General features: G+C 38.7%; 1 protein-coding gene across 4 annotated transcripts in view; it reads left to right on the top strand.

Annotated features, from left to right (window-relative positions):
* Nucleotides 1–26,090, top strand: part of CDH20 (cadherin 20) — a 199,605-nt gene that overhangs the window by 104,599 nt on the left and 68,916 nt on the right. The window contains exon 2 of one of the 4 annotated variants that reach the window (XM_070512929.1): nt 23,204–23,292. The exons of 2 other annotated variants lie outside the window; for them this stretch is intronic. The gene's annotated coding sequence lies outside the window, so the exon portion shown is untranslated. Of the gene's footprint in view, nt 1–23,203; nt 23,293–24,724; nt 24,898–26,090 lie in introns of those variants that run through there. One more of the 4 variants, XM_014859438.3, reaches the window with a different exon arrangement.

Raw genomic sequence — 26,090 nt, 5'->3', positions numbered from 1 at the left:
GGAAAGAGTTTTATCTTAGGAAGAACGCACAGTAGTTCTAAACTTTTCTTGGGTCATGGAACTTTTAAATTATCTAATGAAATCTAGACCCTCCCTTTGGAAGAAAAATATATAGAGACAGGGAGACAAATGTTTGAATTTAGTGGCTTAGTGTGTTCAGTTGGGGCATCTTAGACTCACTGAATTTGAGGTGACTGCAGGACTCCAAAGTGGAGTTTACTAGGAGATAGTTGGACAGAGAGTTATGACGCTCAGGAGAGAAATTTAAACTGAACTAGACATTTTGGAGGCTATACACATAGGATAGCTAATGCCATTGGGTGGAGTCTATAATCCCTAAAACATAAGTATGGTAAATTGGTATGTATGTTAAGGGTAGACTCTTGAGAAATCCCAGGAGGTCAAAGAGAAAGTAGAACACAAAAAGAGATTGGGAGGGGCAGCCAGTGAGTGGGGAGGAAAACCTAGAGAGTGTGTTTCCATAAATGTCAGAGAATTTCAAGAGGTAAGGGGTTTGTAACATTCAATAAATATTCATTAATTGCCTTCGTATTATGGGTTGAGGATACAGCAGTGAAAAAGGTGAGCAAAGTCCATGACCTACGGGGTGAACGGACACTTAATTAGTCATTACAAGTGTGATGAGCTAAACCAACACTTCTCATTTGGAAGAGAAGTTTAAATCTAAGTTCACATCCTGCCTTTCTCCATTCTGACATGACTCCTCTGCTTCCTTACACAGCCAGGCTGAAGCCGCAGACTCACACGTACATAAGCCTGCTCTTTTACTCCCAACCTGCTCATTCCAATAACATTCTACCACCCCAATTTATATTTCACTCTTGCCACTACAATATGTCCTGAGCAGCCGGTTTCTGCCATTTGAGTGCTTCTCTCAGCAATCCTGTTACTCCATACTTGACAAGAGCTAACAACCAGCATTGGCTGCTTTAAATCCAGGCTCCACCACTTACTAACTCCATAACCCTCAGCAAGTATCTAACCACTATGAACTTCAGGTTTCTCATCTATAAAAATGAAGATGATGCTACCTCTTCCTATTGACATTGTGGGGCACTAAATCAGATAACACACATAAAGCATAAAACACAATTCTTGGCCTAATGCTCACTAAATATCAAAACAAAAAAGGAAAAGAAGACTGGAGACATGTTTAGCACAATTCAACCTCCCTTGACTTAGAGGGAAAGCTATGGAAAGTCCAGCCCTCACCTTATCGCACCATTTAAGGGAACAATGGGAAACTGTGTATTTCAGATACAGCAGAGGTCAAATAATATAAGCCTGAAAAGTGTCCACGGCCTGGGCAAGAACACCTTGGGTGAGTTTCAAAAGCCATTTCGACCGATTAAAGAAGGCAAGCCAGATATGACTAGGTTGCAGAGTGAATGGGAAGTGAGAAAGTGAAAATTATGTAATGTTCCCTTTCCAGAAGTGTGGCTATGGCAGGAAGGAGAACTAGGCACTATTTAATTATAATTAGCTTGTGCTCCCTACAATCACCTGAATTTTCCCTGAATAGAGCTGAATTGGTCTTCTTGGCCTTATTTGAACAAAACCTCATTTATTTTCTCTCAGATATGAAAAGTGTTATGGTTGTTTTAAATATTCATCACGTCTAATGACCAGCTTTCTCTCTATCCTGCCAATTTGATCCTATCAGGAGGAGTGGCTAAATCTCTCTTCTGGAGGTGTTTAAGAAATGGATAGACATTATCATTGAAAGGATTATATTTTGGTTCAAACTAGGTGACCTCTGAAGTCCCTTTCTCAATAGCAAAAGTTCATGCTCTTTGAGTTCCTTGATCTAAAATCAATTCTGAGCAGTTATATCAATCTTTTGACTGAGAAAGGACTGATATGTTCTTCTACCACATTCCCTTTCTGATGATATCACCTGTACACCCTGACGCCAGGTACTTAGAGAGGCTACTAATGGCTTTCAACTTCATTGCCCCATTTAGATTTTGCTTTCAGTGCCAAAAAAGTCAAGAGAACCATATTCACATAGCACTTTTCTCATTAAAGCCAAACATGAGCCTGAACCCCCTCACACACACTTTTACCACTCAAACCAATAACGACCTCATTTAATTCCAGCACAGGACAATGTCTTTCACTTAAAATTAATGTCTTGTCCACATAAAATTGAAATACAGAATGCAGCCTTCCTGATGATAAGTAGAAAGCATAAAGGTGACTTTTAAGAAGATAAATTTGTTCTGTCAGGGAAGGAATAAAAACCTTTTGCTATTCACCTGTGACTTGAACACTCCTAAGCAATGAGTTCTTCCCTTATTTGTAACTAAATGTGGTCTGTCACTCAGCCTTCCCTTGCTGTCATGTGTTAAATTAAAATATATCATTAATGTATACATCGTTTCTGATCCTCACATGGTTAATGGCTCTGTATTAAAAGACCAGGCAGTGTGTTGGCATCTGATAGCCAGGTACACAGACTAATATACTATACAAATGGATAGGTGGTAGGGAACATGGCACTTTAAATTATTTAAAATAGCATAATTGTATCATCTCCATTTACAGAGGTCATCAGTGAGGCAGCACAAATTATTTTGAGTTAGTGGAATAATAAAGAATTACAATGATCCAATAAAGATTTCTAAAAATAAAATTGTATAGAAATATTTGTGTTGTTTAATATGACAGTCCAGAGTTTAAAAGAGGAAAATATATTGAATATTTGAACAGAAAAGGGGTATTTTCCTCAATGACTAAAAATCAAGAGTCTTGCATTCAATGTTCTGTTACCTATTTTCTAGACATGACATGAGATAAATAAATTATATTGGCTATTCTCTTGAAGAAAACTTACTCAGGCTGTGTTTTTGTTGTACTACTTCCAGTGTAGATGCAACTAGCATTTGGTGAATATTTACTAGGTGAGAAGTATTTTATTTAATTTGATGCCCACAACAAATCTTCAAGATTTATTTTAGCATCATTATCATCATCCCATTCTGCAGATAATAAGAATAATAAAAACCTATTAAATACAAGACATGTATTTTAATTCATTTAATGCAACAGCTCTATAAGGTAGGTATTACTATTACCATCATCATCATTATTACCATCATTTCCCAGCTTGAGAAACTAAACAACAGAAGATTTAAGTAATTGGTTCAGTCACCAGTGAGTAAGTGGAGACCACGGATTAGAACACAGCCCATCCTGCCTCTCAGATAAGGAAAATAGGGTCCAGAGTGGATAATTATCACAATTAGGGTCACACAGAGAGAAATGGAGCTGAAATTCAACGCCCCCCCCCGTTTTTAAACTTTTTACTTTTTATTATGCTAATTTCCAAATAGATACCCAACTAGACAGAATGGTATTATGAACCCAAAACAAGACTTGCAGCTCCCAGTCTAAAGCCATTTTTCTAGAACATGTTTCATCTAGAGCTAGAAGCAGTTATCACAGCAATTTTTAATGCAAAGAGCTTTACTGTTATTTCTAATTTCAGAGGTAACATATTGTCCATTATAAAACCATTCATTCAGAATAGAAAAGTTTGCCTCTATTAATAACTTGTGCATATCCTTCCAGACTTTCTCTACACATATATGTATAGAGATATACTTATTTTTTACAGAACGGAATCATATTACATACACGCTTAAAAAGTGCTGATTTGGGGCTGGCCCCGTGGCCGAGTGGTTAAGTTTGCACACTCCACTGCGGCAGCCCAGGGTTCGGATCCTGGGCACAGACATGGTTCCACTCGTCAGGCCACGTTGAGGTAGCGTCCCATATGCCACAACTAGAAGGACCTGCAACTAAGATATACAACTATGTACCAGGGGGGATTTGGGGAGATAAACCAGAAAAAAAAAAAATATTGGCCACAGTTGTTAGCTCAGGTGCCAATCTTAAAAAAAAACAAAAAAAACAAAAAACAAAAAAACTGCTGATTTTGCTCTTTAAAGGTGCCATGGACATATTTCCATTACAATAAACATTGATCTACAGCCTCATTCTTGATATTTACATTGTTTTCCTTTATCTCAATGAACCATCATTTACTTAACCAATCCCTTGTTGACAAACATTTATGTTTTTTTCTTAACAATGTTTTGTTAAGAAACCATTGTGGCAAATCTCCTACCTTATACATCTTTATATGCCTATAAAATTAATTCTTAAAAGTTCCTGGCACATAATAGGTTCTCAATAAATTTACTGAATTGATGGATGAATGAAAAGTGAAATGGTTTGGTCAAAGAATTGGTGAATCTTATATTTTGATATGTATTGCTAAATTGCCTTCCAGAAAGGCAATTCATCCATTTTCTGTTATTTATATCTTATTTTTTTTAACTCTGTCTATGCTTTAAACATTCAGGAAGTTTCAAATATTTTACTTTGTGGTTCTGTCCCAGGGACAGTGATGTGTAGAAGTAAGAGCCCAACAGCTTAATGAAAGCCAATTGCCAGATTTTCTGGAATTTTGAGAACCAGTTGTAAAATGTAGCCATTATTAAAAAATCATGTAAACTTACAATTAAATAATTTATAGTTAAAACAAAGGTAATAAGTGCACAAAGTGCCCTACTTCCTAATTATTTTACTAAACTTTACAATTATCCATGCTCTTGAAGTCAACTATGACCATCATATCTGGATAGTGGAAATAGTATATAGTGGCTACCCCACATCTCTTCCCAACTCCTCCATCAGTGACTTTACTTTGGTAGCTTAAAATTGGTCATGGTGGGAGTATTTACACCATAGAAATCAGCAAGCACTATAAATCAGCGCTTGATTTACTGCTGAAACTGGAAGGGTTTTTAGTTTAATCAATAATTTACACGAGGGTGAGAAGAAGTTTAACAATAAGCCACATATCAGATTTACTATCAATTTATTGGGAAAAGAGCAGACGAGATGCAACTCCATTTGTCAAATCATGGCTGAATATTGACTACAAAGTTAGGAAAAAATCAAGGAAAGCATGCTGAGAAAATCAATTGACTATACGGAATTACATTTATTTACAATAAAAAGCATTGTGCATTTTTTATTTGTAAATTGTGTGCTATGCATCCTTTATATTAGTGAAATTTGTAATAAATTTATACACACATATGTATATATATTTGCAGACATTTTTTTCAGAGAGCTGGTTGTTAAACATTTAATGGCACATCACTGTTTAGAGGCCACATTTTGAGAAGCTTTCCCTTTATAAAAACTGAAATACCACATGTACTATATTCTAAGTTCCTATGTGTAGTTAGCTATTTCTGAAATTTGTCTTCTGTTTCATCGATCTTTCTGTGTTATGGTCTTAGTACTATAATGATTCAATAATTATAGCTTTAAAATGCATTTAATATCTGGAAGGGCAAATACCACTCACTATTTCCCCCGCCCCAACCACCCTATCCTAGTTATTCCAGATGAACTTAAAATCTCTTTCAACCTCCCTTCCAATAATATTGCAGTGATGTCTCTTCCTTTCATTCACCTCTTATTTCATAGTCATCGTTAGAATCTTATAATTTTCTTTATATATGCCCTATCCATTTCTAGTCTTCATAACTCTACATATTTTATATTTTTGTTTGTATGTACTTTGTGAGATTTTTTATATTGTATTTTTTAATTATTATTTATCACAGGTTTTTTTACCACCAGTTAGAATTATTCCAAAACTCTTCCACCAAAAATCAAGTTAAAAAGAATAGTTGTAAACCAATTCCAACAAGAATGATGGCTGGATCATTGTTCATTTGTTACCATCCTTCCAGTAATTCTCAATTTTTTTCCACCTGGAAACTGGTTTTGGTTATCTTTTTTAAATTTCCTTATAGAAAGAAAAAGTTTGGATTGTTACATTAGAAGGTGAGTTCTAGAATGCCAACCAAAGTTCATAATATCAATAAAAGCGTGTGTGTATTTGTCTGTACCAGGAACAGTTCTATACAAACAGGTATAAATATAGCATCTCTAATACTTTACCCTTTTTATACTGTAGAGTATGAAAATAATATTAGCTCCCAATATGCACGGTCCTTGAATTACTTGTATTTTTGCTTCTACAGCTATGTAGCTGATTCACTTTTCCCTCTTGGCTGTGACTGAAACGAAGTACAGAGCAAATTTTGTGTCTTAACAGTTCCTTAGTTAAGATGCACACACTATTTTATGTTCTTCTTTCCTCTCTCTTTTGATAATTTTTTTTCCTTTCATTCCTTTGGTGAGGAAGATTGGCCCTGAGCTAATATCTGTTGCCAATCTTCCTCTTTTTGCTTGAGGAGGACTGTCCCTGAGCTAACGTCTGTGCCAGTCTTCCTCTATCTTGTATGTGGGACGCGACCACAACATGGCTTGATAGGCAATATGTAGGTCCGTGCCTAAGATCTAAACCCACAAACCCCAGGCCACTGAAGTGTAGCACACAAACCTAACCATTACACCACCAGGCCAGTCCCTCTCTTTTGGTAATTTTTATTGGACTAATAATGCATGAATATCGGCTGATTAAAAAAAATTCAAACAGAAGTATTTTCAGTAAAAAGTAGACCCCTTTTCTTTCTTTAATGTCTGGCATAACCCCGTTTTTTAATTAAACTTTTTATTTTGAGATAATTGTAGGTTCACGTGAGGGTATAAGAAATAATTCCGAGAGAATCTGTGTACCTTTTACCCAGTTCCCCACATGGTAACTTCTTGGTAACTCTAGTACAAGATCACAAGCAGGACAGTGACAATGATACAGTCACAGTAGAGAACGTTTCCATCACCACAAGGGTCTTTCATGTTGCTATTTTACAACCACGTCTACTTCCTTCCTGCCTCTACCCATTCCTTAACCCTTGACAACCACTAATTGGATCTCTACGTCTATAATTTTGGCATTTCAAGAATGCTCTATTAATAGATTCATACAGTGTGTAACCTCTTTGGATCAGCTTTTTTCATTCAATGTAATTCTCTGGAGATTCATCCAGGTTACTGCATCTATCAATGGTTCTCTTAATTTCTGAGTAGTATTCTGTGGTATAGATGTACCACAGCTTAACCATTCATCCATTGAAGGACATCTGGGTTGTTTCCATTTAGGGTCTATTATGAGTAAAGCTGCTATAAACATTCATGTACAGGTTTTTGTGTGAATGTAAGTCTTCATTTCTCTGGGGAAGATACCCAGGAGTGCAATTGTTTGAGAGTATGGTAACTGCATGTTTAGTTGTTTAAAGAAACTGCCAAACTCTTTACCAGTGTGGTTGTTCCATTTTACATTCCCACTAGCAATGCATGAGTAATCCAGTCTATCCTCATCCTCACCAGCATTTGATGTTGCCACGATTTTTTATTTTGGCCATTATGATTGGCACATAGTAATACTGCATTATGGTTTTAGTTCACATTTCTCTAATAGCTAATGATGCTGAATATCTTTTCATGTGCTTATTTACCATCTGTATCACTTCTTTGGTGAACTGTCTCTTCATTTCTTTCACCCATGTTCTAAGTTAATTGGTTTTTTTACTGTTTTGTTTTGAGAGTTCTTTATGTATTCTAGATACTAGTTCTTTGTCAGATATCTGGTTTGCAAGATCATTTCTCCCACTCTGTTGGCTTATGTCTTTTATTTTGGTAACTATGGTAAAACTCCACTTTAACATTTTAAGTGGAAATCCAAGAAGTTCTGTTACGTGAAATGCAGAGTTGTGAAGTGCAAGATTAATGCACAACACTATTTTTTGGTCAGCCTTCCAGTACCTGTGTGTATAATGGACTGGGAGGGAGAAAAACGTGTTTGGATTTATTAGACATGTGGGAAAGAGATTGATTATTTCAAAGAAAACATGCACTGTACACGGAAATGAGAACGTTCCAAGTAACAGGAGGAGTCACTTCCTACTTCACTCCCTTAAAAGATAAAAAATGTCTGCCCTTCAGCCACTCCCTTCTAAAAACAAGATCTGGGTAGAGCACTGGGACCATCTGCCAATCATATTATATCCAAGTAATCAATATTGTAGGATCTCATGTTTTTGTTTTACTCTATCTGTTCTTTTATTATAAGCTACCTCAAATTATTTTATAAATAGTCCAAGTAGACACATCAGAGCTGCATAAGCCCAGGGAGTACTGTTCACATGGCATTCTCTGTGAATGATGCCTCAGGAGCATAAACAGCATCACCAGAGTCTGTTGGCCCCCACTGTGCTAAGGTGTTGACTAGCCAAAGACAGAGGCATCATTTGCATGATGCCTTGAAAAAGCATCAGGTGTGTGACAAGAGAACCAAGTACTAGTCCTAGCCCAGTCACTCACTAATCAACTGATCTGGAGGAAGCTATTTAAACCACAGAGGCCTTTCTTTCCATGCCAATAAAATCAGGAATTTGGACTAGTCAATAAAATGATTTCTAAGGTTGCTTCCAGCTCATAAATTCTATTATTTCCACTGAAAAGTAAGAAAATTTCACTACAAGGTATGATTTGAGAAACCATCACACAAACCCAAATTGATGGGCCTGCTACAAAATACCTAACCAGTACTCTTCAAAGGTATCAATATCATGAAGGACAAGGGTAGCTCAGAACACTGTCACAGATTGGAGGAGATTAAAACAGACATGACAATTAAATGCAATGTGGGATCCTGGATTGATTCCTGGAATATAAAACGGACATTAGTGGAAAAAATTGAGGAAATCTAAATAAAGTCTGTAGTTCAGTTAATTAAAAAGTATGATTTATGGGTAAAAGATTTAATGGGACAGTTTGCAAGATAAAGGTTCTGAAGCTATTAATGAAATTATTTTCTGGAAAAGAGTTCAACTGTTCTTTTTAAATGTGAATATGCATACTTACATAATCTTAAGATGAGACAGCTTTTGAATAATTTATTCCATGTTTTGGGTTTCTTCAATATGGCTAATTATAAAACCACTGAAAGGTCATAGTATTTTCTTAATAATATTCTTTTGGCCACATATTTGTCTTCTAAGAGTTCTACAAGTATACAATTATTTACCAAATGGGAATGTGAAGATGTTATGAGAACTTGAATTAGGCAAGCAAGCAAAAAACCCATAATTTACCATAAAAAACAATAACCATATAATTCTGTCCTAAATGACATCAAAAAGATGACCCTTTAATTTTACCTCAAATTAACATTTTTTATACAAAATGGTACAGTTAACATCATCTCCATGATGAGCATCCCTTTTAGACAGAGTTTTTAATAAATTACTGAAAAAAGTAAACAAAGGCATGTAAGCTTAAATTCGGGACCCCTCTTCACGATAGAACTTACCCCACAGAGTTCTAAAAAATGCACTCTTATGGTCCTATCATTTAGTAAGCTTACAGCTTGGAGTGGCCCCATTCCACAGTAAGTTGCTAACCTCAATCCTCCATCCTATAGTTTGAATGGCCCCAGTCCTCTTATTTGCTCCTAGGTAGGTGTGGAATCCAAGTGGCTGCTCGATAATAAATGTTCGTACATTTGATGGTAGCAAGCTCAAATTTTTTTATTCCTTCTTTCAGGTTATCATATGCAGAGTAAGACCTGGCCTGGGTATTCTGTGGTCTCCACAGGGTTTGGTAGATACCTCTCTGAGGTTTTCTCTGACCTATAATTGTCTTTTACTTGTTGTTCAGGAGTAACAACCCTAGATGATGCACTTCTCATGTTTGGTATAAGATCTGCAAACCAAATCTCTTCCAATGCTTAAAAGACTTCTAATCTACTTTAATAGAGCTGCTTTTATGTTTAAAAAATAAAAACTATTCATGGTTAAACAGAATATATGATTATGTATACATTAATTACGTAACTATTTAAAAATCAAAAAACAAAGTTTGAGAAGAGACGTCTTGAGAGCAAGACAGTTTTAACCACAAGAACCTAGGTTCGGATAGGGGACTTTTTCAATGGAAATAGTTTATCGTTAAAAAAAGAAGACCCCTTGATTAATGAAGCCATTTCCGGTAGAACTTCTTACAATCAGAAATTCTCCTAAACAGAACCTTGCTCTGCCTGAAACTCTTTCTTCTACTGTTGAGCATCAGTCTTATCTTTGAAGCATTCCCAGAATCTGAAAAGAGGTGGTGACCTCTGATTATGAGGCTTCACTGGTTGCCTAAGTATATTTTATTCAAATGAGCTGTGGCTATGAATCCAGAACAGTTGTTCTGAATGGTTTAGTGTTCATTAATAATTAGAATAATAATAGCTAGCATTTAGTACTTAAGAGTTTTGCCAGATACTGTTCTACGTGCTTGTTGTACTATCTCATGTAATGCTGACAACCACCTTAAAAATCAGGTACTCTTATTAGTCACCCCACTGTACAAATGAGGAAATTGAGGCACAGAAAGGTTAAATTACTTGCCCAAAATATCATAGTGCAGAGCCACCCCATGTTCAGCCACTATGAATATTACTACTACTATCCTTTCTAGCTAGGTAATTTTCCCCAAGCAATTCAATCCCTAGTCTGTTTCCTCATCTCCCACTTGACTAGATGACATCAGTATTAATACCTGTCCCACCTACTTCACAGACTTGTTGGAAGGATCAGATATGACGGGAGGGGAACATGTTCTGGGGTTTTTTTCTTCTTTAGGGCTATTATAAAAAATATAGAATATAGAACCATTTGGCAAAACCTTAGCTCTTTGGGTGGGAATTGAGTGCTTTCTAGAGTCAAACCAACAGAGGAAACTGAGGATTCCCCAGCCTCTTTGCCCCCTCGCCCTTTTCCATTCATTAGGCCCGGAGACTCTATGGCGGTGGCAATCCACTGCCATTTCCTGGTTGACCTCACATTGATGCTGCCCCTCTTGTGTATTTTGTATCTAATTTAAAATGCAGATTCTCCAATGAACAACCTCAGTTCTTAGTTGACTCTGAGCAAAAGAACTAGATTTCCTTCGAACACTTTTAAAGAAAACACAGATAGAGCACAACACAGATGTTTAAACAAACATGACCGTATGTCTTTCCACGTTATTATATTTCCTCTGCCTCTCTGCATCTTCTCTCCATGTCTGTGTCTCTCTTCTGTCTGCCTTGTTGTTGGTGTGAGACCATCTCCTCCGGTTGCCTTCTCATTCTTTATAATCTCCTCCTTTCGCCCCTCCACCTTCTTTTAGTTCACTCTAAGTGATTATATTATTAAACCAATATATTACCTACTATTTACTCTATCTCAGAATAGGGTTTTCCTTAGTTAAGAATAGTGAAATATTCTAAATACACAAAAAGAATTTCAAAACACCTTAAGTTGTTAATGATTTATTTGGCCCTCGATCATAATTTATTAGGTCCATTCCTGCAATATTTGGGGATGACGGGGTCAGGAAAGTAGCCTGTCAAAGAGACATCTTGGAAAGCATCTCTTCTCCCATGAGGCCCACCACAGCCCCCTCCCTTTCAGAGCAAAGCAGCTGCGTCTGAGCTCTGCCAGACGAGAAGCAAGGAATTGTTCTCTACAAACCTCTTTGATTCTGCATACATCAATAGAGCCTCCCTCAGGGTTGAAGACAGGCTGAAAGGCTCATAATGTCTGTAACCTGTGATTCTTCCGGGATCTGAACAGAAGTTAAAGGGCCCATATGCAGTAACTTAACTCCAAGGTAGACTGTGCATAAGCATCTGAGAGCAGAAGTCAGCCCTGCAACGGTATGTGAATTAATGAAGGCAAATTACCCTGGGATTTGTGTTTGTTGTGTGGGAAGGTGATGGCAGAGTAAATCTTCCAAATTTAAGTTTATTTTATGTTAATTGCATAAAGTAGCATAGATTTGTTGCTTTAAATCTCATCCATGGAGAGCTAGAATTGGGCTTGTTGATTTCTTTTATTATCCACTAAAATGACTCTAGTCCTTGTTTGTATTTACTTGAGAAGCACAGATCTATTCCTGAATAGCTTTACAACTTTAAGTGTTTTAAGAAACTTCTTTTTAATACCACCTAGTTAATTGTACCACGATAGCTCCTAAGTGGAACATTATGTCTATCAGTCTTAAGTGCTGCTGTGGATATAATAGCTTCTGTTATATTATTATAATCTCTTTTATTTAGAGCACTTTGAAAGCTGAAAATTAAATATGCCTCAATCTGCTATCATTCTATTACTTACCTTAGTGCTAAGTAAATACTAATGAAACTCTATTACCTCTGGTGAAATTATATTCTGAATTCTTTGATGATGGAATATAGGTTCAGTGTAAATACACATCTTTCCTTGTTTTCCTTCTCTCTACTCAGGTAAAAGTGTTTTCTCTGTAATGGCAAGTTTCTGTGTGCACTGATTTTTGAACCCTCAGTTAGTGCACTTGGTGGGAAGAGAACTGGAATGAAGGAGAAAGGGGAAATGGTGGAATTACACCCATGTGCAGGAGATATTACTCAACACTAAGTCCTAATGCTCTCAACATACCAAGCCCAGAAATAGCCAGGTGTTGGGAGAGAGACTGGGCCAAGAAAGTGGGCCACTCCTCGCTACTCAAATGTGGTCCACAAACCAGCAGCTGTTTACACTACCTGAGAGCTTTTTAGAAATGCAAGAGCTCAGATCCCACCCCAGACCGACCTAATAAAAATCTGCGTGTTAACATGGCCCTCAGAAGGTTCCTGTGCACTTCCAAGTCTGAGGAGCTCTGTCTAGATCTCACTCAGAGCCTCAACTGGGAAGACAGGGAAGTGCATCCTGATTAACCTGAAGAATTAACTAGAAATCTCTAGTCATTCTCCTTAGCAGAGAATGGTGCTATAGAGATAATGGAAAGTAAAAAGCTGCATCACTTTAAACATTCAAATCAACCATTGAGATCTGGTGGCCTGAGAGGTAGAGATAGGGAAGAGGGAAGTGTCACAGACTTAATTCCAAACAACCGTTGAAACAAAAAGCTCTTGTTGGAACTGTTTTACCCTCTCTCTGTGTGATGTTATTGGATTTGATTTCCTTTCTTCTAGAGAAGGACACACGAAAAAAAAATGACCTACATTCAGTATTCCATCCAGATGCTTTCAATTTGGCAGGCGGGAAGCAAGTTTTGCATAGAGACTGAGCTCACTGAAAGGGATTAGAATTTTGAGCTGGAAATTCCAAAGGCATTTTAAAGTCAAGAAACTGTTTAGGAAAAAATAAATACAAGTGACCTTGATATAACTCTGCAATGATATTCACATCTCAGAGCCATCTTGGAATAGTCTCCTCTGGGTACCTTTGTAACTAGTCTTCCTGGCATTGGGTTCAAAACAACAGACTTCACGCTAAATTTCACTTAGGGAAATAACAAAAAGTGGGAGGTGTAGGAGGACGCAAACACACCTCATTTAAGTGGAGGAGCCAATCACAGAAACCTCATGCAGTACAAGGAGGTCATAACATCCAGAGCAATCCCCACGGCCAAGGCTGTGCTTACCCAGCTCATGGTGTCTCAGAATCGGCTGCCCTCGTTGCAGTTTAACACAGTCCTGGACCTCACACTCAAGACAGACATCCATGGGCGTGACTGGCAGCTCCGCCATCCTTGCCTGAATGAAGGTAATTTGCAGGATCAGACTGACTCTGGTCTCAAAATAAATTTGAGATTTTTGACATCCCTTGACCATATGGTGTATTTATTGCATAAGCTGTTTTGCAGAGTTTCCTTTTTCCTTAGCCATTTGTGTTTTCCTCATGTTTTTGCCATTTTTCGCAAGATACAGATATCCTAGACACCTGTAGCTGCTAACATCAGATAACATTTAAATACACTTTTTTCATTTATTTTCAAATAATTTATTGATTTACAAGTAAATATATCTTTCAATATTTTTTAATCAGAATCTTATTCAGAATATCTCATGTAGTAAGTACTAATGAATTGTATGACATTGTTATTTATTTTTTTCACTAAGATAATACAAATGAGTTTTTTAATTTTAAAAGAAAAAGCAATTCTGGCATTTCATGAAAAGGTAAATTTGACCCACAGCCTATACAGACGAAATAAAAATTATACAAGTAGGGGATTTTAATTTAGTATTAATTGGGAAAATGTTTTAGTTTCTTTAATAACTATAATGACTATTCCATCTCAAACAGAAGTATACAAAACTAATGAACTCATTCAAAATTGGATCAAAACAATTACTAACTACAGAATAGTTAAGCATGGTAGTGTAGTGTCCTAGGCGGCCATAACAAAGTACCATGAACTGGATGGCCTAAAACAACAAAAATTTCTTGTCTCACGGTTCTGGGAGCTAGAAGTCCAAAATCAAGGTGTGGGCAGGGCTGTGCTCCCTCCAAGCCGTTAGAGGAGGAGCCTCCCTCGCCTCATGCAGCTTCCAGTAGCCCCAGGAGTTCCCTGGCTCTGCAGCAGCATCACACCAACCTCCATCTTTTCAGGACCACTTTCCCTCTGTGTCTGTCTTCTCCTCTTCTTAGAAAGACATCAGTCACATTGGATTAAGGGCCCACCCTAATGGCCTGATCTTAACTTGATTATATCTGCAAAGCCCTATTTCCAAATAAAGCCACATTCACAGGTACCAGGGGTTAGGACTTCAGCATATCTTTTGGAGGGGACACAACTCAATCCATAATACATGGCTAGTATTTCCTCAGTGATGGAATATAACCCACAATCTTACCAAAATGATAGTATTATTCTATCTGCTCAAAAATTATAATTTATTTTCACTTGCCTTCAGAAAACACAAGAACAGTTAGAAATCAAGCAATAATTGCTAATGTAATACGTCCAAAGAGCATTTGATAAAAATTCTCTTAGAAAAGAGAAAAGGGCGTCTAGGGCATGTCGGTGATGGCTGCACCAATAATAGGAGCGAATGACTTCATATCTTGAGATTTTCAAGTAATTCAACTGCCTACGTGGCATAGGGTTTTAGAAAACAAACTTATGATAAGTTCAAAAGTTCATCAAGGGAAAGAGATAGAAGCCTGCCTAAAGTCATTTACTCCATAAATAAATAATTTAGCATGACAATTCTTTGATACCAATTGAATGTTTAGAAAACATAATTCACACTAACGTAGGTGCCATTCATGATTTAACATATTGTAGTAAACAACTTCTTTTTGTTGTTACAATTCTGTGCCTGTATTTAAATACATCACTTCCTTCCCAGACTTTCCCCTTGGAGTACCACTTCAAGGGCCCCTTCCATTGTCTCTTCCCCCTCCTCCTGTCTGAGCTTCTTTCTATCCCTTGTAGGCCATCAGGGTCACCTTCATGGGCATCTCTCAGCACCATTCTTCTGGTTGCTAGCTTCCTTTAACTTCACCCCTGGCTCCCCACTCCTTTCCTAGTGTCCTCAATACACATCCATGCTTCTCAAACTTGAATGTGGGATCTTGTTAAAATACATATTCTGACTCAGTATGTCTTGGGCGAGGTCGGCAATCCTGCATTTCCAACAAGCCCCTGGAAGATGACCAGGCTGCTGACCATGGACCACACTTTGTGTAGCAAGGCTGTACACCCTGACTGGCTGCCCTCCATGGCCTTCACTCTAAGCCCCACTACCTTCCCAACTTGGGCCTCCTTCCCCGACAAGATCTCATACTTCAAAGTGATCTCTTACCACTACCACCCGCCTCCTCTCGTCAGGTCCTGTTGCCTTAAGCACATCTCAAGTAAACAAGTGAATAAAACAATCCCACTAAATAATAAATGGCTGATAAGACTCTCCTTACCCACCCTCCTCATCCTCCCAGAGGTTTTCCTTGGCAGTGTGTGAATCTCTACAGTTGTCTTCACTTGAAGTGTAAATATTGGTACATTTTTCTGAGGAGTGGAGTCAAGACTGTTATCAGACTTTCAAAGAATTCCCTAATCCCAAAAGATTAAAAAAAGCCATACTCTAAATACTGCAATATCAGGCACTGTCAATAAACATGTTTCAAAGGGTTTGAGAGGGGTGGGGTGGAGGGCCTCCTCCTTGTAAAGCACACCACTAGGCTCTCTTCCTTTCCCTTTGTGAGGCTGTTCATGGGGGAGGAGGAGACAGCAGAGCAGGAGGCTGCAGAGGGTTCTACTCACATTCCCTCAAACTCAAAGGAGGAGTTGCCTTGGGTTCTGCTTCCTTGTAGTAAAATAGAATTCCAATCTGGAGGCTGGAGCACAGGCTGTCTGGTCAGCTCCCAGCCCTTAGCGAAACTTGAAGGTAAGATTAGATCCGATATCCAGAGCAGGAGCTATGTTCTCATTGTGTCCAACCGTGGCTAAGATCCAGGGCCCAGGGCCCAGAAAGTCCAAACTAGGGAGAGGGTAAAAGTCCCTGGACCATTAGGAAGATGAGAGCCCCTGCCAAAGAAAAGAGAATCCTGGGTCTTCCGAAGGGGCTCGGAGTGTAACTTTTCCTTCCTCCCCCGACAACAGCCCCTGGAAATCCTTGTTTAGCTGCACATTAAATGAGATAAGACATGTAAAGCGCCCAGCATGGAGCCCAGCAGATATTGGGGAGTCGATAAATACTAGTTCCCTTCCCTCTTAAAAGTAACACCACCTACAATGTTCGCAATTCACTTGCCATTATTACCATATAGCACATTAAGGAGTGTGCATGTAATTAAATATGTACCACTATGGTAATTTTGGTTTTTAAATTTTATTGATAACACCATTATATGCTTTATGTAAGCTCAGAGTTTTCTGCTTATGCGGCTTGGTAATCTGTTCCTAATTTAAAAAAAGAAAAATGAAAAGGAACATCTGAGGGAAGAAGTTTAGTGGTTTAACAAGGTAAAAAAAAAAAAAGTTTAACTCCTCCTGCAGTGTGAAATGTCACTTTCCTCATTGTTCTTCCTGTCCTAGCCCAGTTGCGGCCCTCAACCCTAGTGCTTGCCACCCACCTGCTGCCCTCCACCCTCCAAACATCAATGCCTCCTTTTGCCCTCACTGCACTGCTAGCAAAGACCAGGCAATCTCCAGGAAGATCCCCTTCCATCTGTTTTCTGATGCTTTGATTCATACACTGTTCAACCCTACCAGCCTGGAAACACCAGCCAGGACACAGCATGCAATGGGAGCTGACAGTTTCTTGTCAAAACTATCCTCACTACAGAACCCCTGATCAAAACACTGCCTAGAAGTGAATGTGGGCTGTGCGTGATGCCACAAGGGAGCTGAAAGCAACCACACCCATTTATCAGGATCCGGGACTAGGAGGAAACATTAGCATCAGAGTGAAAATTGCCAGACCTCTCAAACTTGAAAGCAGATGTTAATGAACCAAACACAGAGCTGAAGTGGCAGTTGAGGTTGTAGGGAGACTAGCTGGGACCCTCCATCATGGTCTGCATATGAATTATTCTTGTAAAAACGCTATGGAGTCATTGAACATATTTAGAAAATCCTCAACAGTATCTATCACTGTATAACAATAATCTTGATTCATAACTAACTTCAGGAAATGACAATATCTACAAATGGAATCAATCATTTCTAAATAAGCCTGGTAATAGCAAACAACTTCAACTCCCACATAAATCCTAGGGAATATTTTAAACATGATCATCACAGAGCTCACTGGAAATAAATTAGTTGGCCTGTTTGCCCAAGAACATCCCCTGATATTTTTTAAAATTGAAATTGAAAATAGGGTCACTGTCAACAATGGCACTGGCACTTGTTGCTTTCCACATGTGTACTCCTATGGCCACTAACAAGCAAAGAACAGCACCAAATCTATTAAGTCTAGTCACCCTGTGGACTCCTGGCCTCTCTCAAGTATAACTTTGCATTTGACAGTTACAACCACCATTTCTTACAAAGAACGGGACCATTCTCATCTTCTAACTGTGTGGACCTTTTGCTAGTAATACATATTTCCCATCGCAATGAAGAAAATAAAACAGAAATGGCAATAAGAATCCTGGATTTGGTTAGAGCTACCAGGCTTGCAAAACTGAATCAACATTTGAGCTCCAAAACATTTTTCAACTTTAATATTTTGGAAATAAAATGATTCTTAACTTTCAGAAAATGATGGCCTGGAATTTTATCATACCAGGTGAATTTTAATATCCCATTTTGAAAATTAACATTGAAATGAAACAAGAAGGATCGAAGCATCCAGAAAACAGATGGAAGGGGATATTTGTAAGTGTAAAGTCAACAAAAATTATCCTCATTCTAATTCCACAGAGAACTCCAGTAACCCACCCAGATACACGGGGATCTGCCCTGGGAAGCCGCTGTACTTGTCACCTAAACAACATAAATATAAATAAAGGCATATTCCTTAAAAGCAGCAAACAATTCTTTTCATTGTTTGAAGAGCAATCCATTACTTTTTGAAATAAATACAAATCTAAGATTTACAATAGGTAAATAATTCTCAGAGTGATTCTCTACCTACCCTTATACAAAAAAGAAAAAGAATTCTACCTTAGTTATCTCACCAATGTTCAAACTTATTTTCTAACATTTACAATAGAAACTTACTATTTCACTTAAATGCTGTATCACAGTGCATTTTCTTAAAAATCAGTATTCATAAATCCTTCTATGACATGAAGTTCCAGTCATGGAAAGTTACAGAATGTGCAGCTCATGATATCACCACCATTTCTTCCAAGGCCATCTTGTTATGACTTTACCTTCTGCAGTTCACCTTATTAATAAAGGTGCTCAAAACAATCTAGGGGTTGGGGGAGAGGATTAACTCTATCAAGATCTCAAAACTGTTTTCCCTGGATCCACAACTTGAGGTCAGTTTTCCATGAGATAGATAGAACTCCTGCTAGTAAAATTTTAGTCTGAAGGAACCAAAATTCCCTCAAGCTGATTTTAAAGAAAAGGGGGAAATCAGTGCGTGGTTATAAAGGTATGGCACAGAATCGAAAGGCAGGAGGCTCAGCTCAGCCTCCCGAGGCCCAGGAGCTGGGAGGAAGAGCCATCTCTCTTCCCCTGCCCTCCCTGGCTCCCTCTCTTCTTTGCCCGACTTCCTCTGCACTGCCTCTGCAGGACACAGCACGCCAGCCATCTTTGCACATCCCAAGTCCACATTCCCAGGAAACAGAACCTGCCTGGCCCACCTTGACTCAAATGTCCACTCTGTTCCAAACAGCTTTGGCCTGGGAGAGGGACAAAGTCCTTTGTTATAAACATGGCTGCAGGGGCCCATCCTTTGGGGGAGGGGGCCTTGTTATTAGACATCTGCTGCACTGGCACCCCAACAGGTGTTTACAATAGTTTCTTTCTTTCTGAGCTAACTGCTGCCAATCTTCCTCTTTTTGCTGAGGAAGGCTGGCCCTGAGCTAAAATCCGTGCCCATCTTCCCCTACTTTATATGTGGGATGCCTACCACAGCATGGCTTGCCATGCAGTCCCATGTCTGCACGCAGGATCCGAACTGGTGAACCCTGGGCCACCAAAGCCGAACGTGTGCACTTAACTGCTGCGCCACCAGGCCAGCCCCTACAATAGTTTCTAATAAGAGGCTACATAGACAATGGCGAGTCTGCCATCGAGGAGACATATTGCTAAGATATCCCCAGTCAGATTCTATCATTAGAATTATGCGCAAAGTATTTTATTGGAAAATATATTTCATATTCTTTCTATATTTGAGAGACTTTTATGGCATAACTTTCCTTCCTCTCTTCTTGAGAATCTGACAATTTGCACATAGGCACAATGAAGGAGCTCATTTGTGGTGTTTCAGTCTGTTTTTCCCCAAAAAATATGTCAGGAATAGAGTGTCCTTTTGACAAGCCAAGTAGAATTTTACATCCCATTCTAAAAGCTTCCATTTCCTACTATCCACCAAGTACAGGGTTTGTGATTTCAATAGCTTCAGGGAAATCACCACTGCTGACCAATAACTGATGTGAAATCCCAAGTTTCATTCAAAAAAACTCAGAGAAGGTCCAAACAATTACAAGACAAGGCTAGCATTACAGTTTGCACATAGGAGTGTCATCTTTTCTACTTTGGGAAAGAATTAAACTTCTATTCATCATCTATGATGCTCCACACACAATGCTCTGCATGGTGCATGTAGAAGATGACTTACTCCTTAGAGCAAGCCTGCAACTCTGCGCATTGGAATAACTCTCTGAGCTCAGAAAGATTAAATAATTTGCCACAGAAAAAAAAACACAGAGAAGTGGAATCTAAACCTGATGCCATAGCCCATAGTGTTTCTCTCACTAATACGAATAGCTAGTATTTATGGAGCACCGACAGTGTGCCCAGGCCCCGTTCCCAGTGCTTCACATACACTGACTTAGGTAGTAGATTATGACCAGCTACTGCTACTGTCAGCTCCATTTTGCAGATGTGGAAAGAGACGCACAAAGAAGTTAAGTTCACACAGCCTGTAAAGGGTGGAGCTGAGATTGGAACCCAGGCAATCCAGCTACACAGCACGTCCGACTGCCTCCAGTGGAGTTTTGATTCTGTAGATAGCACAGGGCCCTTCTTGGGGAGTGCTCTCACTAGTAAGTCCATATGTCTCAACTGTGTCTGTGAGAGCAGCCATGATTCCATCACAAGTTCAAAGTAAAATCAAGTTAAAATTGCATAGCTCCCCTTTATATTGCATGCATGGAGAACGGAAATGACAGTCTTGGTAGCCAGCATTCTCAAATCCTTATTTCACCCTAAAATAGCTCTTTTTCCTTACATCTCCTAAAGATTCAAGATATCAAGGTATGCTAAGGATGTTAGGAGCAAGGGAAATCTCTTTTCATTTCTATGTGCAGGGTGTGTGGGCGTGTGCATGTGTTTGGGGAGGGGGACGGGTCAGTATTAAAGAAGATTATTAACTCTCTTCTAAGAATGTTCTTTTTCTTACCTCTCCTTTCAAGCATAAGCATATGCAGTCTCTCTCTGCTAGGAGATCTTTAAGAGACTGCATTCCTCTAGTATTTTTTTCTCCTTGCTTGCTCCATTACAAGTCTCCCAATTTCAAATCACTACAGTGCAACTGGCTTAGATAACGTACTGTCATCCATACTTCATAGATCATGTCCAGGGGACTCGCCTTACTGTAAGTGTCATTTCCATTGCAGTGAGCTGGCCATGGGCCATGACCTACGGGGGTCCCCGTGGCCATTTATTGTAAACTATAGCTTGTGCGTGATGATAATGAAGTTCTTCAAGAAGCCATATTTGCATGACTTCACATTTGCTGTGTCTCCTTTAACACCGCTAATAAAAGACTGGCAAACGTGTTCTCTACTATTAATTTGTTCCCCTATTTTCTTCATCCCTTTCTGTTCAGGGGAAACCACTCCCATTCATCCCACTACAACATATCCCTTCATGACCACCAAAAACCAAACACCTCCCCCCAAAAAATCGCAAAAACCTAATGTGGTAATTTCCTCCAAATTTGGAGCTTTATATGCAAACTGTTTACATGACATTCACAAAACTGGGAAGGAACTGCTAAAGCACTGTGCTTCTAGAAAGATGAAGCCAATTTCAGAATCCAATTTTCAAAAGGAAATGCCATGTTTGTTTCATGTCAGCCTCTGCTTCAGATCAGAAAAAAGCCGAACAAAGCAAAACCGTTGGTCTGGCTGGTTATTTTCAAGCAAAGCAGAGGGCAGATGGAAAGCCACTCAGTTGGCCGTAGCGCCTTGACTTGTCTACCTCCAGTTGCTCTGGAAGCAGCTGAACAAAGCTTAACCCCTGTGAATGAGAATTCACTCACTCACACACACACACACACACACACACACCCAAATGTTTATTTAAATAACATTATTAAAAATATATAGTCTCGGCTGTCACATGGACAGGTGGTCTGACTGCTTTCACGGTTCTGAAACACTAGGCTGGCTGCCCAGTTTGTTGAGGGCCCTGCCTCCCAACCGTCCTGTAGTGACAACACAGCACACAGCCTTGGTTTTGCATGTAACCCTCAAGCCCAAAATCGTCTTCTATTAAGGTGGAAGGATTTCTGGACACGAGCTTGTGGCATTTTCTAGGTTTTGAATCACCCTTGGGAGTCTGAATATATATATAAGAAAAAATCACCTCTGCTAGTACATCTGTTTTCACTTACATTTACAAATGGACATTATAGTTTGTACCTACCTACATACAAGTGGGATTAATAAATGAACAAAAACATGCAGACACACATACGTACATAGACACCAAACAGAGAGCTAGATACACTGCAGATATCACATATGAAATACGTCAATGATTCATAGAGATTCTGATAAAAATTTGTATAGGAAAAAAAAGTAAGCTATTTTTAAATGAGTATTTTCCCCTGTATTCAGCCTTCTCACCAAAGACCATTTTTCTCATTGCTCCCTGCTGGAAACAATTTGAGTGTTGCCTCTGCTGGTCTCTACCAGATGCAAAAAGAATACAAGCACCAAGCAGTCACATCAATGTTTGTTCACCTCTGCAGGCTGTATGTGTTTAATTCCACTAATTCCCCTGCCAACTGCTGCATATGCAGCTCGTAATTACAGGAATGCTCAGGGCATGTGGGGAAAACAAGGCTCGGTGAGCTTGGTGACTGTAGGGTCACATCTTATCATTCCTGTACACAATATATCCCATAACTGTTGTCTGTAGCACAACTGGGCACTGGCTGTATCCAATCTATTTCTACGCTGTATTGTCATTGGTCAAAAATGGCCTTGTTCTCCCATTCCCTCCATTTTCCAACTGAAAAAGGAAAGGAACTGATAAGCCTGAGCTCAATTTGTTCTGGCAATTATTGCAAAGTTCCTACTGTGAGGGAGGCCCTGCCCGTTGGTGCGGAATGACACGCAGCCATCCAGGGTCCAGACAAAAGGAGACCCTGCTTTTCTCCAAGTGTATTCAGCCATGTATAGACATATTGGCCGAGATGCCTGCCCATTCACATCTTAATGGGAAAAAGAGAGAGATAGAACCTGAAAAAAAGAAAAAAAACAGGAGAATGAAAGATTATCAAGTGACACCAGACAACAAAACGTGAACTTGGTGAAGAGGAAGAAAGGGAACTATTTTGACCACAGGACAGTAAATCACTGATATAATGTGGATATATATGTTTTAGTACTCTCCAGCTAAATTATGCTTTTATTACACATAAAGCTTACTATAATGATGCTGAAATGTGAAATTGAAGAAAGTTATGCTTGAAGGTTGGATTAAATAAGCCTCTCCTATCTTCTCTCTGTCTCTGCCTCTCTCTTTCCTTCACTAGGGTACAGCTGCACATTAATTCAACCAAACGAAACTGTTAGGATGAAATGCCACTGAGATGCATTCTGAAGTGTAATTCCTCTGAAACAAGTATGTAACTTTATTTAAAAAAACCAAAGTACCAGTCAAAAGGTGAAAAAATATATTACATTATAATGAAAAAGAGGTCATTTAAGAAAAGGCTGAAATAGCACTTCTTTTTGAAATGGCATATGGAAGCTTTTATAGCACTGGAAAAAAAGGTAACTTTTTCTGAATATTTGTCCTTATTCTCTGCTCATGAACAAAAGGAAAACGTTTGAAGATAAGGTCGCTTTAAATTCTAGGCCATGGCACATGTTCTTCTCTGGGGCTAAATGCCCTCATCTTTCCCCCTTTCAACCATATCTACTCATAATTGTTCTACTCACCCAACACTCCTGTCTACCAGGAAAACAGTTGACAAGAAGTAATGTCAGAGTTACATCTATGACATACCAGAAATCATTTCTCCCAGTAAAATTCACTTATTTCAAAGGATAAGTAATGAAATGAACAGGGGAAAATTAAGCTAATTTTAAAGTCTTTTATTAATTGCTTTTCTTTAGTCATAATGGAAATAGAGGGAAAAATTACAGATTCAATAACAACATGCATTTTTTCCATTATGGAGAATGGCTAATTCAATGGATGAATCATTAGAGAATGATCCCTCTGGCCTTATGGAACTCCAGACATAGAAACAAAAAGGAAGTTTAAGATATAAAACATACTATAAAATCATTGGGAAAAGTGAACTACAATCCCCAGTGAAATTACCTCTTATGGCAATTAAGAGCCCGTTTGTTGGAGCATTAACAGCCTCAGGCAAACTCAACAAACCCATTGCCAGCTGCCAGTAATGACAGATTTCTTAGGGAGTATTATTTAATTAACAATAATGTGAAAGAGCAGCTCAGCTGAGATACTACATTTACTTACTGGAAACTGAGATGCTGCATTTACTTACTAAGCAGCGCTAAGTGGAAAAGACATGCAATTTGTTAGCCTTCCCATTATGTATCTTTCGTTTCTGAAATACATAGTAGTTGATAGGTATTTGCCACTAGATATTCTCAGCTGTCTGTGAGGCCAACATGTCCAAAGAACTTTAGCTCTTACTGTACAAGGCTGCTAACAGTCCTTTGCCGTTTGATTCTGTTAAGAAATCCCCCAGGGCCTCAAATGTTCAGGGACAGCATTCTTTGTCCTTCCCCCCTCTAGACAAGGGCAACTGCCAGCCCGCCTTCCTTGTATACGCCAGGCTCCCTCCCACCCCCATACATCATTTGCCGCTAATCACCTAACATAAGTGATGCCTTTTGTTCTCACTTGCTTCCCAAGTAGCTTTAGGTTGCATCAGCAACTTGGTGGCTGGCTGGATCTTATCTCCCCCAAGAGATGTGTTCTCACCCATGGCACTAGCAGAGGGGGAAGGAAAGCTTTAACTGGGTGCAGCATTCTCCCCTCAAAGTTACTGGACTAAATTTCCTACATCCAACAGCCTCCTTTAGAGCTGATTATAATTTAAGGACCAATTTCAAACTGGCCAAGGGAGGACCACTTTAAGTTGTTCTGACATACAGTGGGAGCTGGCAGCATGAAGTGAACTCCACAACTAAAGTGACAAGCTCAGGAAAATGCAAAAATAGTGCACTCCATGGAAGAAGGAGAAAAGTAAGTTATAAAACTTTTTATGTCGTCTGTTATTTCTATGACATATCTTCACAAAATTTGGTTTAAAATTGGTCAGTGACATAGAAAGACTGTCTTGGGAAAGGAATGTGTTGATTTAGTTCCTGCTGGAGCCAAACAAAGCCATCTAAAATAGTAATTTTAAATTATTATTTGGTGGCTGTTAATTGTAGTCACCAGTGTCCACTAAAATTCCTGCCAACAGAAAATCTTTATCTTGACTTGATTTGTGATAAGCCTAGAAATGAACAGTCGGTGTGGAACATGGTTATTAAGCAAAACAAATTTCTGTTCATGGCTTCTGAAAGGACAAATCTGAAATCCCAACTAGTTAGCTCATGCTTGTATTCGGGAGCAGATTAGGATGGGGTGTACACACAGCACTGGCATTCACTGTGGATTAAGATTGACTGCAGGAGCTAAAGATTTTCCTCTTTGATTCTTTAGAGTCCAAAGTAGCTTTCACTCAAATAATATCAAAGGCATCTTATTAAACACGTCTCCTAGCAGGGTTTCATCATAGGGCAGGCTTTATTATGTACAGTATAATCAGATTGATATAATATGGCATCAGCCAGTGAATGTCTTGTTTTGAAACAACTTGTGGAAATAGATTTTTATCCCTTTCTTTAATCCTAATTTGATGCTACTAACCAATTCCATTATTTAAATTGGCTATTAAGATTGGAATCAGTTTGATTTATCAGAATGTATTTCCCAATAATAAGGCTTTCTTTGTAGCCTCTCTCTTTAAACTACATTTACTGTTAGTACTTTGAAGAGAAACATTTACAAAATCTTTTTCCTTAATATGGATTAGAGTATGTGGATTGGGTCCTGTTATACTATGCTTAGCCTTACAGTACAAGAATAAAAACTTGTAGAGTTTATATGGATTTCTTTTAACCATTCTTTACTGTAGAGGAAAGATGAAAGGGATTATAGGAGAAAGAAATAATAAATTTTGCAAATGACATATAACAGCATTTTCCATTCCAAAGAAACCCAACTCCTTTACCAAGATAGAAAAGAAATATACAAGAATTTTAACTGCTAATGCAGTTTCCACTGGTAACATTTGAACATCTTTGTGGCACTGCTATATGGTATTTAAATATCAGAAAGGGGAAAAGTGCTGGCATAAAAGCAGAGGAGGAATACAGTTTTTCCAGACA

Source organism: Equus asinus, chromosome 7 (genome assembly GCF_041296235.1).
Source record: "Equus asinus isolate D_3611 breed Donkey chromosome 7, EquAss-T2T_v2, whole genome shotgun sequence".
Lineage (NCBI taxonomy): Eukaryota > Metazoa > Chordata > Mammalia > Perissodactyla > Equidae > Equus > Equus asinus.
Note: the sequence above shows the minus strand (reverse complement) of the source record. Positions and strands in the feature narration are given on the sequence as shown.